We start from the raw sequence: 15,719 nt of genomic DNA, 5'->3' as shown, positions 1-15,719 counted from the left end.
TACTGAAATTTGACAGTGATCTTATTTAAAAGCCGATAGTCAATACAAGGCCTCAAAGATCCGTCCTTTTTGGCCACAAAAAAGAATCCCGCACCAAGAGGGGAAGAAGAAGGACGGATATGCCCCTTCTCCAGAGACTCCTTAATATATGAACGCATAGCGGTATGTTCAGGTACCGACAGATTAAACAGTCTTCCCTTAGGAAACTTACTGCCTGGAATCAAATCTATTGCACAGTCACATTCCCTATGAGGAGGCATTGCACTGGACCTGGACTCGCTGAAGACATCCTGATAATCAGACAAATACTCCGGAACTTCCGAAGGCGTAGAAGAAGCAATAGACACGGGTAGGGAATCCCCATGACTCCCACGGCAACCCCAACTTGACACTGACATTGCCTTCCAGTCCAAGACTGGATTATGGGTCTGTAACCATGGCAACCCCAAAACAACTAAATCATGCATTTTATGCAAAACAAGAAAACGTATCACCTCCCGATGTTCAGGAGTCATGCACATGGTGACCTGTGTCCAAAACTGCGGTTTATTTTCTGCCAACGGAGTAGCATCAACACCCCTGAGAGGGATAGGATTTTCTAATGGCTCAAGAACAAAACCACAGCGCTTGGCAAATGACAGATCCATAAGGCTCAGGGCAGCACCTGAATCCACAAACGCCATGACAGGATAGGACGATAGTGAACAAATCAAAGTTACAGATAGGATAAATTTAGGTTGCAAATTACCAATAGAGACAGGACTAACAACCTTAGTAAGACGTTTAGAGCATGCTGAGATAACATGTGTAGAATCACCACAGTAGTAACACAAGCCAGTCTGGCGTCTATGAATTTTCCGCTCATTTCTAGTCAGGATTCTGTCACATTGCATTAAATCAGGTGCCTGTTCAGACAATACCATGAGGGGATTTGCGGTTTTGCACTCCCGCAACCGCCGGTCTATTTGAATGGCCAGGGCCATGGAATCATTCAGACCTGTGGGAATGGGAAAACCCACCATAACATTCTTAATGTTTTCAGAAAGGCCGTTTCTAAAATTTGCAGCCAGTGCACACTCGTTCCACTGGGTCAGCACGGACCATTTCCGAAATTTTTGGCAATACACTTCAGCCTCGTCCTGGCCCTGAGACATAGCCAGCAAGGTTTTTTCTGCCTGAATCTCAAGATTGGGTTCCTCATAAAGCAAACCCAGCGCCAGAAAAAACGCATCAATATCAGCCAATGCAGGATCTCCTGGCGCCAGCGAGAAGGCCCAATCCTGAGGGTCGCCCCGTAAAAAAGAAATAACAATTTTTACTTGCTGAGCGGAGTCTCCAGATGAACAGGGTTTCAGGGAAAAAAACAATTTACAATTATTCCTGAAATTTCTAAATTTAAATCGGTCTCCGGAAAACAGTTCAGGAATCGGTATCTTAGGTTCTGACATAGGATGTCTGGTAACATAATCTTGTATGCCCTGCACCCGAGCAGCGAGCTGGTCCACACTTGTAATCAAGGTCTGGACATTCATGTCTGCAGCAAGCTTAAGCCACTCAGATGTAAAGGGGAAAAGAAAAAAAAAAAAAAAAAAAAATGAGAAAGAGGAAAAAAAAACTCAGAATTTTTCTTTCTTATAATCCCGCTTCTGCAATGCATTAAACATTTAATACTGGCCTGGCAAACTGTTATGACCCCAATGGCGAGGGTCTCAGAGAAATATGTAAGTCTGCAAAGTACAAAATTCCAGCTCATAGGGCAGTGGTAACTGGGTTGACCATATATCTACTCCTAACGCCAACACTAGAAGTAGCCGGGGAACATGCCTACGTTGATCGCTATATGTCTCGCGCCAGCCGGAGGACTAACTACCCCTAGAAGAGGAAAACAAAGACCTCTCTTGCCTCCAGAGAAAGGACCCCAAAAGTAGGATACAAGCCCCCCACAAATAATAACGGTGAGGTAAGGGGAAATGACAAACACAGAAATGAACTAGGTTTAGCATAGAGAGGCCCACTTACTAATAGCAGAAAGTAGTAAGATAACTTATATGGTCAACAAAAACCCTATCAAACATCCACGCTGGAAATTCAAGAACCCCCGAACCGTCTAACGGCCCGGGGGGAGAACACCAGCTCCCTAGAGCTTCCAGCAAGGTCAGGATACTGATTAAGTACAAGCTGGACAAAAATGCAAACAAAAAACAAATAGCAAAAAGCAAAAAGCAGACTTAGCTTAATTTAGCAGGAACCAGGATCAGAAGACCAGAGCACAGCAGATTAGCTCTGATTACAACGTTGCCAGGCATAGAACTGAAGGTCCAGGGAGCTTATATAGCAACACCCCTAACTAACGACCCAGGTGAACATACAAGGGATAACAGACATACCCAGAGTCAAATCACTAGTAGCCACTAGAGGGAGCCTAAAAACAAATTCACAACAGGCCTACTAACGGTGTCTGCCGCTCCGTGGTGTTCTCCTTTTTTTTTTTCCTGAGCTTCAATCTTCAGGCTTTCGGCCGATATCAGATTTTAAACTGAATTTGGCCTCCTAGTTTGGTTGGGCCCTACTAACAGTGTCTGCCTCTCCTTGGTGTTGTCCTCCACTGAACAAAGCTGAGCTTCAATCTTCAGGCTTTCCGCCTATATCAGATTTTAAAATGCATTTGGCCTACTAGTTTGGTTGGGCCCTACTAACGGTGTCTGACGCTCCTTGCTTGTCTCCTCCACTGAATATAGCTGAGCTTCAATCTTCAGGCTTTCAGCCTATATCAGATTTTAAACTGCATTTGGCCTACTAGTTTGGTTGGGCCCTACTAACGGTGTCTGCCGCTCCTTGGTGTTGTCCTCCACTGAACAAAGCTGAGCTTCAATCTTCAGGCTTTCGGCCTATATCAGATTTTAAAATGCATTTGGCCTACTAGTTTGGTTGTGCCCTACTAACAGTGTCTGCCGCTCCTTGCTTGTCTCCTCCACTGAATATAGCTGAGCTTCAATCTTCAGGCTTTCGGCCTATATCAGATTTTAAAATGCATTTGGCCTACTAGTTTGGTTGGGCCCTACTAACGGTGTCTGCCGCTCCGTGGTGTTCTCCTGGTTTTTTTTCCTAAGCTTCAATCTTCAGGCTTTTGGCCTATATCAGATTTTAAAATGCATTGGGCCTCCTAGTTTGGTTGGGTCCTACTAACGGTGTCTGCCTCTCCTTGGTGTTGTCCTCCACTGAACAAAGCTGAGCTTCAATCTTCAGGCTTTCGGACTATATCAGATTTTAAACTGCATTTGGCCTACTAGTTTGGTTGGGCCCTACTAACGGTGTCTGCCGCGCCTTGCTTTTCTCCTCCACTGAACAGAGCTGAGCTTCAATCTTCAGGCTTTTGGCCTATATCAGATTTTAAAATGCATTTGGCCTACTAGTTTGGTTGGGGCCTACTAACGGTGTCTGCCGCTCCGTGGTGTTCTCCTGGTTATTTTTCCTGAGCTTCAATCTTCAGGCTTTCGGCCTATATCAGATTTTAAAATGCATTTGGCCTACTAGTTTGGTTAGGGCCTACTAACGGTGTCTGCCGCTCCGTTGTTTTCTCCCGGTTTTTTTTCCTGAGCTTCAATCTTCAGGCTTTCGGCCTATATCAGATTTTAAAATGCATTTGGCCTACTAGTTTGGTTAGGGCCTACTAACGGTGTCTGCCGCTCCGTTGTTTTCTCCCGGTTTTTTTTCCTGAGCTTCAATCTTCAGGCTTTCGGCCTATATCAGATTTTAAAATGCATTTGGCCTACTAGTTTGGTTGGGGCCTACTAACGGTGTCTGCCGCTCCGTGGTGTTCTCCTCCACTGAACAAAGCAGTGCCGCCTGTTTACTCCTGTTAACAATTTTGAACTTTATTTGGCCCACTTTATTATTTGGGCCTACTAACTGTGTCTGCCTCTTATTACAGTTGTCCTCCAATGAACAAAGCAATGCCGCCTGGTTAGTCCTGTTACCAATTTTGAACTGCATTTTGCCCACTTTATTATTTGGGCCTATATCTGTGTTTCCGCCTCATCCTGCCCATTGCCCAGCCAGTGCTACATGAGTCTGCTGGTACATTGACCCAGACCGCTACATTCCCCTTGCACTCTACACAGCCCGAACCTGACCCTGCTGAAATTCAGGTTCCCCTTCCCGCATACTATACCACCTTACACGGGGACAAAGAGGAAGGCGCAGATGAAAGTGCAGGTTCCTTCATCAGGTGGGGAGGGCATACTCGTTGGCGACGTCATTGTCACAGGGCCCCTCATAGTACGCAAAAGTGTCTCTGCCGGTGAGAGGCGCCCCCGCCGTTAAACACTACGCCGTACTTTGAGGGGCCCTGTGCCAGTGCCAATGCGAACGAGTGTGCCCCCCCCCCATCTTGCTCAGGATCACAGCACTTCCAAAGTTGAAATACTGACCTCTCCCTGCTCCACCGCCGTGACGTAGTCCGGGTTTCCTGGGCCCACGGATAACTTGAGCCAGCCCTACCCCCCCCCTCAACTTTAGCCAAATGACCCCCAATTTTCAATGCCTAACTATTATTATAAGGTAAATTAAGATTCACAAGCTTAAGTGACACGAATTGATGTTTTTGACATTAAAATGGGCACTGTAGGTGTTTTCCTGTCCTCCACTCACTGCCGACTTTGCTCCCCATTGACTTACATTGGTGTTATGATCCTTAGTGGTTGAGGATCACAAAATACTCCAGCTAAGTAACAAAACATAGGACAAGCTCTAGAGAGGTGGCAAACTGGACTGACCGCAAATCTGAACCTATCCAACACACTAAAGGTAGCCGGTGAACGTGTCTAAAATCCTAGACGTCTCGAGCCAGCCTGAGGAACTAACTACCCCTAGAGAGAAAGAAAGACCTCACTTGCCTCCAGAGAAATAATCCCCAAAGATATAGAAGCCCCCAACAAATAATAACGGTGAGGTAAGAGGAAGGCACATACACAGGGGTGAAAGCAGATTCAGCAAATGAGGCCCACTAATACTAGATAGCAGAAAATAGAAAAGGGGTCTGTGCGGTCAGTAAAAAACCCTTACAAAATATCCACACTGAGATTTCAAGAACCCCCGCACCAACTAACGGTGTGGGGGGAGAAACTCAGTCCCCTAGAGCAACCAGCAAGCGAGGAAATCACATTTTAGCAAGCTGGACAAGAAACATGATGAATGCTGATAATCAAAAAATAAACAAACAAAAACTTAGCTTGTCTTGGAGAGACTGGGAGCAAGGTAGTCACAAGGAATCTGAAGAGCACTGAATACATTGAGAGCAGGCAAGGAACTGAGTATCCAGGTGAGCTAAATAGGAAACCAACCAAGGATAACGAACCAGCTGATGCTGCCAACCTGCAGAAAGACAACACTACACAGTACCGCTTGTGACCACTAGAGGGAGCCCAAAAATAGAGTTCACAACACATTGGGTTTCGTGTTTCGGTCGATCCCCGACTTTGCGCGATAATCGGCCGATTTCACTCGACTCGACTTTTGACAAAGTCGGGTTTCGCGAAACCTGACTCGATCCTAAAAAAAATCAAAGTCGCTCAACCCTACTGAGGGGTATTATTTAGAGTAAAAAAAAGTGTATAGGCTACTACACAGGAATATTATGTAGCTCCCAAAAATGGTTTTGTATATGCTGTTATAACCTAATGTTATTTGCCTCTACAAATATCTGATTTGTATATTTCCTTAGTGGATGAAACCCTCCCTATTTCACCCTTATCCCACAGTCTGTTCCTAATACTAACTATTATGCAACACAGTGGAAAATAGAAGAGATCTGCAGCATGTACCTGCAATGATGAGAACACCCTCCCTACTATTAAATCTCTCTCTACTTAAATCCTCACCAAACAAACAAGTAATCTCTTCACAATCTTCAGCTGTTAAAAGAGCTCTTTTGAATGAATAACGCTCACTATAACCTCCTATCACTCTCTCTACTCTCCTTTCATTTTCCCTATGCTCAAACTATGCTCTCCCTATGCTGTTTCCAGCTGCAATGTGCGCAAGATGGCGCCGACAGCCTTTATGTAGCCCCTATGATGTTGGAAGGCCAGCCAATCACAGTAATACCACACCAAAGATGGCGCCGGCATTACTGTGATTGGCAAGCCAGCCCAGCATGATCATTGGCTGCAAAATAAGCTCCAAACATGCATCGCGGGTCACTCGAATATATCGAGGCGAAAACCTAATTACTTGCCAAGTAACGAATAGCACCAATACCGTACTATTCGTGCGAGTAACGAATAGTGTTGAATGTATTACCTCATCACTAGTGATGAGTTGTGTTGGTTTGGCTCCAGAAATAGCGTTTACCTTGGTGGCCAAAATGTTCAGTTTTGGTCTCATCTCGCCACAGCACCTTCCTCAGTACATTTGGGCAAATTCCCACATGGCTTTTGGTAAACTCAAAATGAGCCTTACAATTTTTGTGTATAAGTAAAGGCTTTTTCCTGCCTCTCTTCCATAAAGGCCACCTCTACGAAATATATGGCTTATTGTGGTCATATGGACAGATACTCCAGTCTCTGCAGCTCCTTGAGGGTAACCTTTGGTCTTTGTGCTGCCTCTCTGTTCAATGCACTTCTTGCCCAGGCTGAGAGTTTAGGTGGGCAGTCCTCTCTTGATAGGTTTGTTGTGGTACCATGTTCTTTCCATTTGATGATAATGGATTTGCTGGTGCTCTGGGTGATCATCAGAGATTGGGATTTTTTTTTATAACCCAACCCTGACTTGTATTTCTCAACAACTTTGTCCCTGACATGTGTGGAGATCTCCTTGGTCTTCATGGTGTTGTTTGATTAAGGGTGTCTCTTGCTTAATGGTGTTGCAGCCTCTGTGGTCCTTCAGAAAAGGTGTGCATATACTAACAGTCCATGTCACACAGGTGGACTTCTTTTCACTAAACATGTGACTTATGAAGGTAATTGCTTGCACCAGAAATTTTTAGAGGCTTCATCGTAAAAGGGGTGAATATATGTGCACATGCCAATTTTTAGTTATTTGACCCCATAAGTGTAATTTATGCCTATATTTTTCTCACTTCACCAACTTAGACTATTTAGTTCTGATTAGTAATGAGCGAACATGCTTGGACAAGGTATTATCCGAGCATGCTCGGGTGCTAACCGGTTGTCTTCTGCGTTCTCGAATAATATGTTTGAGTTCCCATGGCAGCATGTCTCGAGGCTGTTCAACAGCTGCAATACATGCGGGGTTTGACTAACAAACTGACAATCCATGAATGTGTTGCCGTTGTCATTCAGCCGCGAGACATGCAGGTACGGGGACATTAACATAGTATTTGAGCATGCCAAAGATAATTGGTTAACACCCAAGCATGCTCGAATAGCACCTTATCCAAGTACCTTCACTCATCACTAGTGTTAACTAGTGTTGAGCGATACCTTCCGATACTCAAAGGTATCGGTATCAGATGGGATCGGCCGATATCCAAAAAATATCCGATACCAATGCAAGTCAATGGGACACAAGTATCGGAAGCTATCCTGGATAGTTCCCAGGGTCTGAAGGAGAGGAAACTCTCCTTCAGGCCCTGGGATCCATATTGATGTAAAAAATAAAGAATTAAAATAAAAAATATGGATATACTCACCCCTCTGGCGGCCCCTGGACCTTACCGATGTAACCGGCAGCCTCCGTTCCTAAGAATGAGGAGTTTAGGACCTTCGATGACGTCGCGGCTTGTGATTGGTCTCGTGACCGCTCATGTGACCGCTCACGCGACCAATTACAAGCCGCGACGTCATCGCAGGTCCTAAACTCCTCATTCTTAGGAACGGAGGCTGCCAGTTACATCGGTAAGGTCCAGGGGCTGCCGGAGGGGTGAGTATATCCATATTTTTTATTTTAATTCTTTATTTTTTACATGAATATGGATCCCAGGGCCTGAAGGAGAGTCTCCTCTCCTCCAGACCCTGGGAACCATACATTGGGAACTTCCGATTCCGATTTCCGATATCACAAAAATATCGGAACTCGGTATCGGAATTCCGATACAGCAAATATCGGCCGATACCCGATACTTGCGGTATCGGAATGCTCAACACTAGTGTTGATGCATCATACACCAATCAGATTACAAAAATATTTAAACACAGGTTGTAATGTAACAAAATAGGTAAAAAGCCAAGAGGGAGAGAATACTTTTGCAAGCCACTGAACATTATAAACACTAAAAAATACACAGTACAGAACCAAAACATTCCATGAACCGGGGTGGGATAAAGTGGGCACTATACATTATAATATTCCCCCGTTTAAGAACTCTTTGTTGTGTGGGAGGTCTCAACCTGATGAGGAAATTCCTGAATTGGCACATTAAACAGGCAGTTTGGCCTTTTTTCTGTGTGACAGCATGAAAACCACCAGCTCTGATCGGCGGTAAGTTTGATACTACTGGTCAGAATGTTGTGGTTACCAAGCAGCACCTGTGACCGGCGGTAAAATGGTAACTAACTGTCACAGGTGTCGGCTGATGACAGAACACTACTTTTGTCATCCTACACTTGATCTCGCTGACAGCAGTGAGAGTATTTATCAGCCAGCGCCTGTGCTATAAATAACTTTTAAAAAAATGACGTGCGATCCCCTATATTTTTGATAACCAGCGCAAGCAAAGCAGACAGCTGTAGGCTGCAGTCCCCAGCTGTCAACTTTATATTGGCTTTTTATCAAAAATAGATGGGTCCCACGCCATTTTTTTTTTAAATATTTAAATAAGTCATTTAAAAAAAAAATGATGTGGGGTCCATCCCATTTTTGACAACCAGGCAAGCTAAAGCAGAAAGCTGGGGTCTAGTATTCTCAGACTGGAAAAGGGGCCATGGATATTGGCCTTCCTCAGTCAAGAATAGCAGCCTGCAGCCTCCCCAGAAAAGGGGCATCAATTAGATGCGCCAATTCTGGCGCTTTGCCCGGCTCTTACCACTTCCCCCGGTGCGGTAGCAAGTGGGGTAATAGTTGCGGGGTTTATGTAATGTCAGCTGGCATCAAGCCTAAGGTTTAGTAATGGTGAGGCATCTATAAGACGCCCCCATTACTAACCCTATAGTCATATTGTAAAAAGTACACAGACAGTATAAAGTCCTTTAATTGAAAGACACAAACTCCTTTATTTTAAACAAACACTCCCTGTCCCTCTTTTTCCCATTTATTATTCTAAAATCATCATATTCCTCATCTATCCAACAAGAAGATATTCCATATCTGTCCCAAGAAGAAGTCTAGCTCTGCTACATCTAGGTGGTTGTTGAGCTCAATAAGCCAGCCAAAACACACAGAGACAGCCTGCAATGTGTAGCGTTAACATGAGAATGATCACCAGTCATAGCTGATGAACCGCAGTCACCTCACTGATGTCACCGCTCACTGCTTGAGAACTTTATCACGATGGTAGCAGTGATGTTAGCGAGACAAGGGTTCATCAGCTATAAACTCCGGTGACCTTTCTCAAGTCAAATCTACACACTGCAGAAGCATAATCTCGCTCCTTTCTCAGTTTGTTCTGGCTGGCTTGTTGAGCATTCGGATTATGCCAGTGCTCAATTAACCACCCAGATGTAGCAGAGTTGGACTTCTTCGTGGGACAGATATGGATTACCTTCTTGTCAGACAGGTGAGGTATATGGTGGTTTATTATTTTTTATCTTACAGTAATAAAAGGGAAAAAAAGAGGGACGGGAAGTATTTATTTAAAATAATGAAGTCTGTGTGAATAAAGGACTTTATTCTGGCTGTGTATTTTTTACAATATAACTACTGGGTTAGTAATGTGGCATCTTATAGATGCCTCTCCATTACTAACCTGTTGGCTTGATGTCAGCTGACAGCTGACATTAACCCCACAATTATTACCCCACTTGCCACTGCACCAGTGCAAGTGGATCGAGCCAGGCAAAGCGCCAGACTCTAATAGATGCGACTTTTCTGAGGCTTCTATGGACTGCTATTTTTAGGCTGGGGGGAAATATTCATGGCCCCTTCCCAGTCTGAGAATATCAGACCACAGCTGTCTGCTTTAGCTTGGCTGGTTGTCAAAAATGGGGGAAACCCTACACATTTTTTTAAATTATTTATTTAAATAACTATAAAAATGACATGGGGACCCTTCTGTTTTTGATAACTAGCCAAAACAATACTGACAGCTGAGGGCTGCAGCCCACAATAATCGGTTTTACCTGCACTGGTTGTCAAAAATGTAGAGGACCGCATGTCTTTTTTAAAAATATATTTATTTATTGCACAGATGCCAGCTGCTGAATACTCTCATCACCATATGCCTGCTCTCACTGCTATAATGCTGTATATCTGCTCCGAACCTGACATATAAGAGAAGAAAAATAACTTTTATTATTCTCATCTGCTGGGAGGTCCGGTCTGAGGGGTGTCGCAGGTCTAGGTCCGGCGCCTCCCATCTACTTACGATCGCCGTCCTCCTGCTTAATTCATCTGGATGATGCGGCCCTACATCATCCACACAATCTCCTCAGCATCGTGCTCCTGCGCAGGCGTACTTCTTTGACCTATTAAGGGCAGAGCAAAGTACTGCAGTGCGCAGGTGCTGGGAAAGGTCAAAGAGCCCCAGCGCATGTGTACAGTAGTACCTTGCTCTGCCCTCAACAGGTCAGAGAAGTACGCCTGCGCAGGAGCACGATACTGAGGAAGCAGTAGAAAGGTGATCGTAAGAAGATGGGAGGCACCAAGGCCTGCGAAACCCCTCAGACAGGACCAACCCGCAGGTGACTATAATAAAAGTGATTTTTCTTCTCTTACAGGTCGGTTTGGGGGCAGATATACAGCAATATAGAATGTTGTATATTAGTCCTGAAAGGTGGTGGCCTTACTTCATATCGGCCAAAACTAGTGACTGGTTCCCTTTAAGACTACCTTCATTTTAAAGACAATCATCTTGGCTAGCTCATACATAAATTTAACTTGCAACTATTTAGCATGTCCCACGGTTTAGCGCCAAGCCTTTTTCTTACTCTCTCCGGCTGGACCAGTAACAATGCATTGACATGACAAGAATCTGCATAGCTAATCAGATGCTAAATAGTTGCAAGTCAAATTTATGTATGAGATAGCCAAGATAATTGTCTATAAAATGGTGGTTGTCTCATGTTCGAAGCAGTAGTGGATGGTGAGTTATGGAGTCTGAAAGTCAAAAGTTCAAAACTTTGCTATCCTTTAGTTCGTCATTGGACATACAAAGTGTGACAAAAATAGGGTGATTTAGTCGTCAGATATTATACAGGCAGTCCTGGCCAACATGATTGACCAAAATATGGCCTCACACCCTGGCAAGAAGATAAGTCGGCTAACATTTTTTAAACAATTATTCTTAAACATTTGCCAAACAGGTGCCATACTATTTGTGGCCAGCTTACTCAAGTAAATTGTGGGACGTAGCACAATTAGTGTAAGGAACTGAGAACTGTGATAATGTATGTTACCAAATAGTAAGCTTACAGGTCCAGTTAACACACACCCAGAACAAGTAAGAATATGTGTGCAAACTTGGTTGAAGTTCACAGTAACGTCCAGCCAATAACGGGAGACCATGGCACTGCTATGGGGCCTGTAAGCCATGGTGTCACTTGGCAGCGGACCCTTGCCATGCCAGTCAACAACATTTGATCAACCTCTGAATGCAGAGGACTCCGATACCACTAAATTTAATTTTAAATGTGAGAGCAGAAGGCTCCATGATACTCCATTCAGCAGTAGCTGTGAGTCTGAGACTCCTTGCCCTGCAGGTGCTATGACATCACTGAATTGTGCCAGCAGTGCTTGGCTTCCTTCATCACATTGTACATGACCAAGCATTGTTTCATTTCGCTTGGTGCAAACTCAGTAGTTGTGTGGGCACTCATATTCAGTGGGGTCAATCATACTGACATTAACTTTTTAATTTTTGTTAAGGGGTGAGGTGTGGGTGAAATTAAACATGTGGCTAGTTACAGAGAAGTTAGACAAATAATTCAGGTTGAATGTTAGACTCACCTAGAGGAGGTTTATCCTCCAAACCCATGGTCCGAGTAGGCACACAGGACAGGAGCGGCAGTACAGCAGATGGGTGAAGCATGTAGGACACAGCAGAGGTACTGGAAGCCGTAGGCAGACAGTTGACATTGCGCAGACCGCAGACAGGTAGCAGGGTTACTGGAAGCCACAGGCAGACATTAGCAATGCATTGACAACCTAAAAGTCTTATGCAAAAAAAGAGAAACAGGGAGCGCATATGAGAAGAACCTTTTGGTTAAAAAGACTTTAATGGCTAGTCAAAGCCAAAGGGCCACTAACCTCCTGGGGTTGTGCACACCTGCATAACCGCGGTGAAAACGCAAAGATGAGGGAGACAAAACTCCGTGCTGACCGACTCTTCCTACTGTTGTCACTGGGTAAGACCACATGACCGCGGGGAGACGTTGCTGGAGTCACGTGACCGCAGATCCTTTGGCTGAGGAAAAGAGAATTTGCTGCTCCTGGAGCTGCTCCTGCCGTGTACCCTCAAAGAGGGATATGAAATGGGAAAACAAAGGATGGAGCGGTCTTTAGGAGCGCTGAGGCAAAAAAGGGTAAAATTAGTTAAAATTAAAAGGCACAATAATAATAAAGGTTTGTCTTTCTGAGCATGATTGGACCATTTACATGCTTCTTTGGCACCCGTCTCTCCTCAGGTAATCTCCTCTATTCGACAATACGGATTTCATGAACCAAGGTATCATTTTAATCAGTATCACAGCGCCAATCTGACAGTGTCTGTAGGTTACTGAGCACAATCCTGATGACAGGTTCCCTTTAATCAGTTCCGGGACAACCCCTGCTTAATCAATTCTGGGTCCTATAGAAAGTATAAACACTGTATACTCACCTCCAGCATGGACACCATTCCCACGATGATGATGCTGCTGTTGCTAGTCAGGGACGTGACATTGTTGTGTCGTAAAACCACTACAGCCTACAAGTGGCTGCTAACCTGCTGCAACGTTTGCTTTTTCATGTCTGCTCTTATGAAATATTGATAAGCTGCAGCAGGTCGTTTTGTCTATATACCGACATATGGCAGTGTACAGAACAAATGATGGCAATTTCAAGTCACCTAGATGGATTACAAAATAAAGTGGAAAAAAATAGAAAATGTTTTTAAGAGCCTAAAGTGCGTTCAAACCCTGTGTACGCGGATGAGAGGATGAGCTGGACTGGAGAGCTGCATATGGTGGAACTAGCGGTGGTGGTGGTGGTGGTGTTGGACATGGCAGATTAAGAGAGTGTTGGTAATGGTATTCTTGATGTTGGCCTACATACAGTGTTTCCTACCAAGAACCTGGTGATTCCCTGACTGCTTTGGCCTTGCGACGATACCTCCACATTTGCTGCTGGTGGTGTCCTAACCGGTGGGCTTACAGTGAGTGAAGCAATGTAGCGTTGCTGACTACCTTCATTCTGAGCAGGTGCACCAATGGTACGTGATGTTTGGTAGTTAGTCCAGGCTTGCAAGTGCATGCTGGTTAAATGTCTACGCATGCACGTTGTATTTAAATTTTGAAGATTCTTCCCTCTGCTAAAGGTCTTTGAGCATTTCTTACAGATAACTTTTGACTGATCATTCGGATCTTGGTTAAAAAATTGCCACACTGCACTCTTCCTACTATCGAGTACCTTTTCTGGCATTGCACGCTGTGCTACTTTCACCAGATGGCCACGCTGTCCTAAAACTGTTTTTGTTTTTGACACACGTTTTTGGCCTGATACGGGCCTGCCAGATGACAGCTGTTGCGATGTAGATGGCTGCTTTAGATCATCCTCCTCCGCTTCTGAGCTACTGGCAGCGGCACCCTGTTCCCCCAATGGCTGCCAATCTGGGTCAACAACTGGGTCATCTATCACCTCCTCTTCAATGTCATGTGCACCTTCCTCTGTGTCACCGTGTAAGGTGCTATAGCGTTCGGGACGGGGCACCATAGTCTCATCAGGGTCAGATTCTGGCTCAGTACACTGCGAGGGCAATGTAGTGATCTGAGTCAATGGAACAATATAATAATCTAGCTGTGGCTGTGCATCAGTGCACTCCATGTCCGATTCATCTTGTAATGGGCAGTTAACAATTTCCCTTTCTAACCCTGGCACGGTATGTGTAAAGAGCTCCACGGAGTAACCTGTGGTGTCGCCTGACGCATCCTTCACTTTTGGTTTGGGTGAAGGACACAAGGAAACATCTTGTTCCTGACCGGGAGCATCCACTGACGACTAGCTGCTTTTATATTTTGAACTTTCTGAAGAGGAGGCGAAAGAGCTAGAGGCTGAGTCAGCAAGGAAAGCCAAAACTTTTTCCTGCTGCTCCGGCTTTAAAAGCGGTTTTCCTACTCCAAGATAAGGGAGCCTTCGAGGCCTTGTGCAGCCAGACGATGACGCTGGCTCAACACCTCCAGCCTTAGGTGCTATTTTGCTTTTCCCACTACCACCAGATGCTCCACCACCACCATCAGTACCAGCTGGCAATGACCGCCCACGGCCTCTTCCACTAGACTTCCTCATTTTTGGGAAAATGTAACCAAAATAACAATCGTTATATGGTACTGTAAAACAAGGTAGAAGGTGTATATAAACTTGTTGAGAATTTAAATCTCCCTTTTTATTTTGGGGAGACTGAACCAAAACTCAGGCCCAGTGTATAACACAACACAATGTAAGTGGCAGAACGTGGCTGGCTGATATACGACAAACTAACAGAACTGACGTATAGCCACTTTGTGACAATTTGAAGCACCCTTTTTTGGGGGGGAGACTGCACCACAACTCAGGCCCAGTGTATAACACAACACAATGTAAGTGGCAGAACGTGGCTGCTAGTGTGCTATCAGAAAGAGTCTTCAGTGCTGCTGGTTCAATACTGACCAAAAAAAGGACACGTCTGGCTACCCGAAATGTTGATGATCTAACCTTCATTAAAATGAACCAATCATGGATTTCAAATTATTTGGCCCCACCTTCCCCTGCTGACACGTAGCTTGCCTGAAAAATGTCTTGCTTTTGGCCTCCTCTTACTGACTTCTCCAATTCCTCCATTTGCAGCTGCTGAATGTCCACCTTAGGCCATTTTTATACCTCCCTAAATGGGCTGACTCCCCCCACAGGGCCGTGATCACCACCTGGCGCAAGCACCCGTGCAAATGCCGTTTGCCTGGACAGGTGGGTGTGCCCACTCTTGGGTATCGGCACTGGCACAGGGTCCCTCATAGTACAATGAAGTGTCTCTGACGGTGGTGGTGCACAACCAACGTCAGACACACCGTCGTAATATGAGGGGCCCTGTGCCAGTACCGCCGCCCACGAGAGAGTGTTCCCCCCAGCTCGAACAGTGCTCTACCACTTGCAATACTTACCTCTCCCAGCTCCACCACTGTGTAGTCTGTGCTGTTAAATCCTTCAATGGCACTGCCAATACAAATTTGTTGAAATGACAGATGATAGTTAAAATATACAGGGGCCCTGGCCTCCATTTAGACCAGTTAATAATTTGCGCCTACTACCACTGTCTGCTGCTCAGCAGAGGAGCCCACCCCTGTACCTAGCTATGCCACCTGTTTATTTATGAAAAAATATTTGGCAGACATTTAGCCTACTTTATTATTAGGGCCTACTCACTGTGTCAGCCACTC

This window comes from Ranitomeya variabilis, chromosome 1 (genome assembly GCF_051348905.1).
Source record: "Ranitomeya variabilis isolate aRanVar5 chromosome 1, aRanVar5.hap1, whole genome shotgun sequence".
Classification (NCBI taxonomy): Eukaryota; Metazoa; Chordata; class Amphibia; order Anura; family Dendrobatidae; genus Ranitomeya; species Ranitomeya variabilis.
This window is presented reverse-complemented; position numbering follows the sequence as displayed.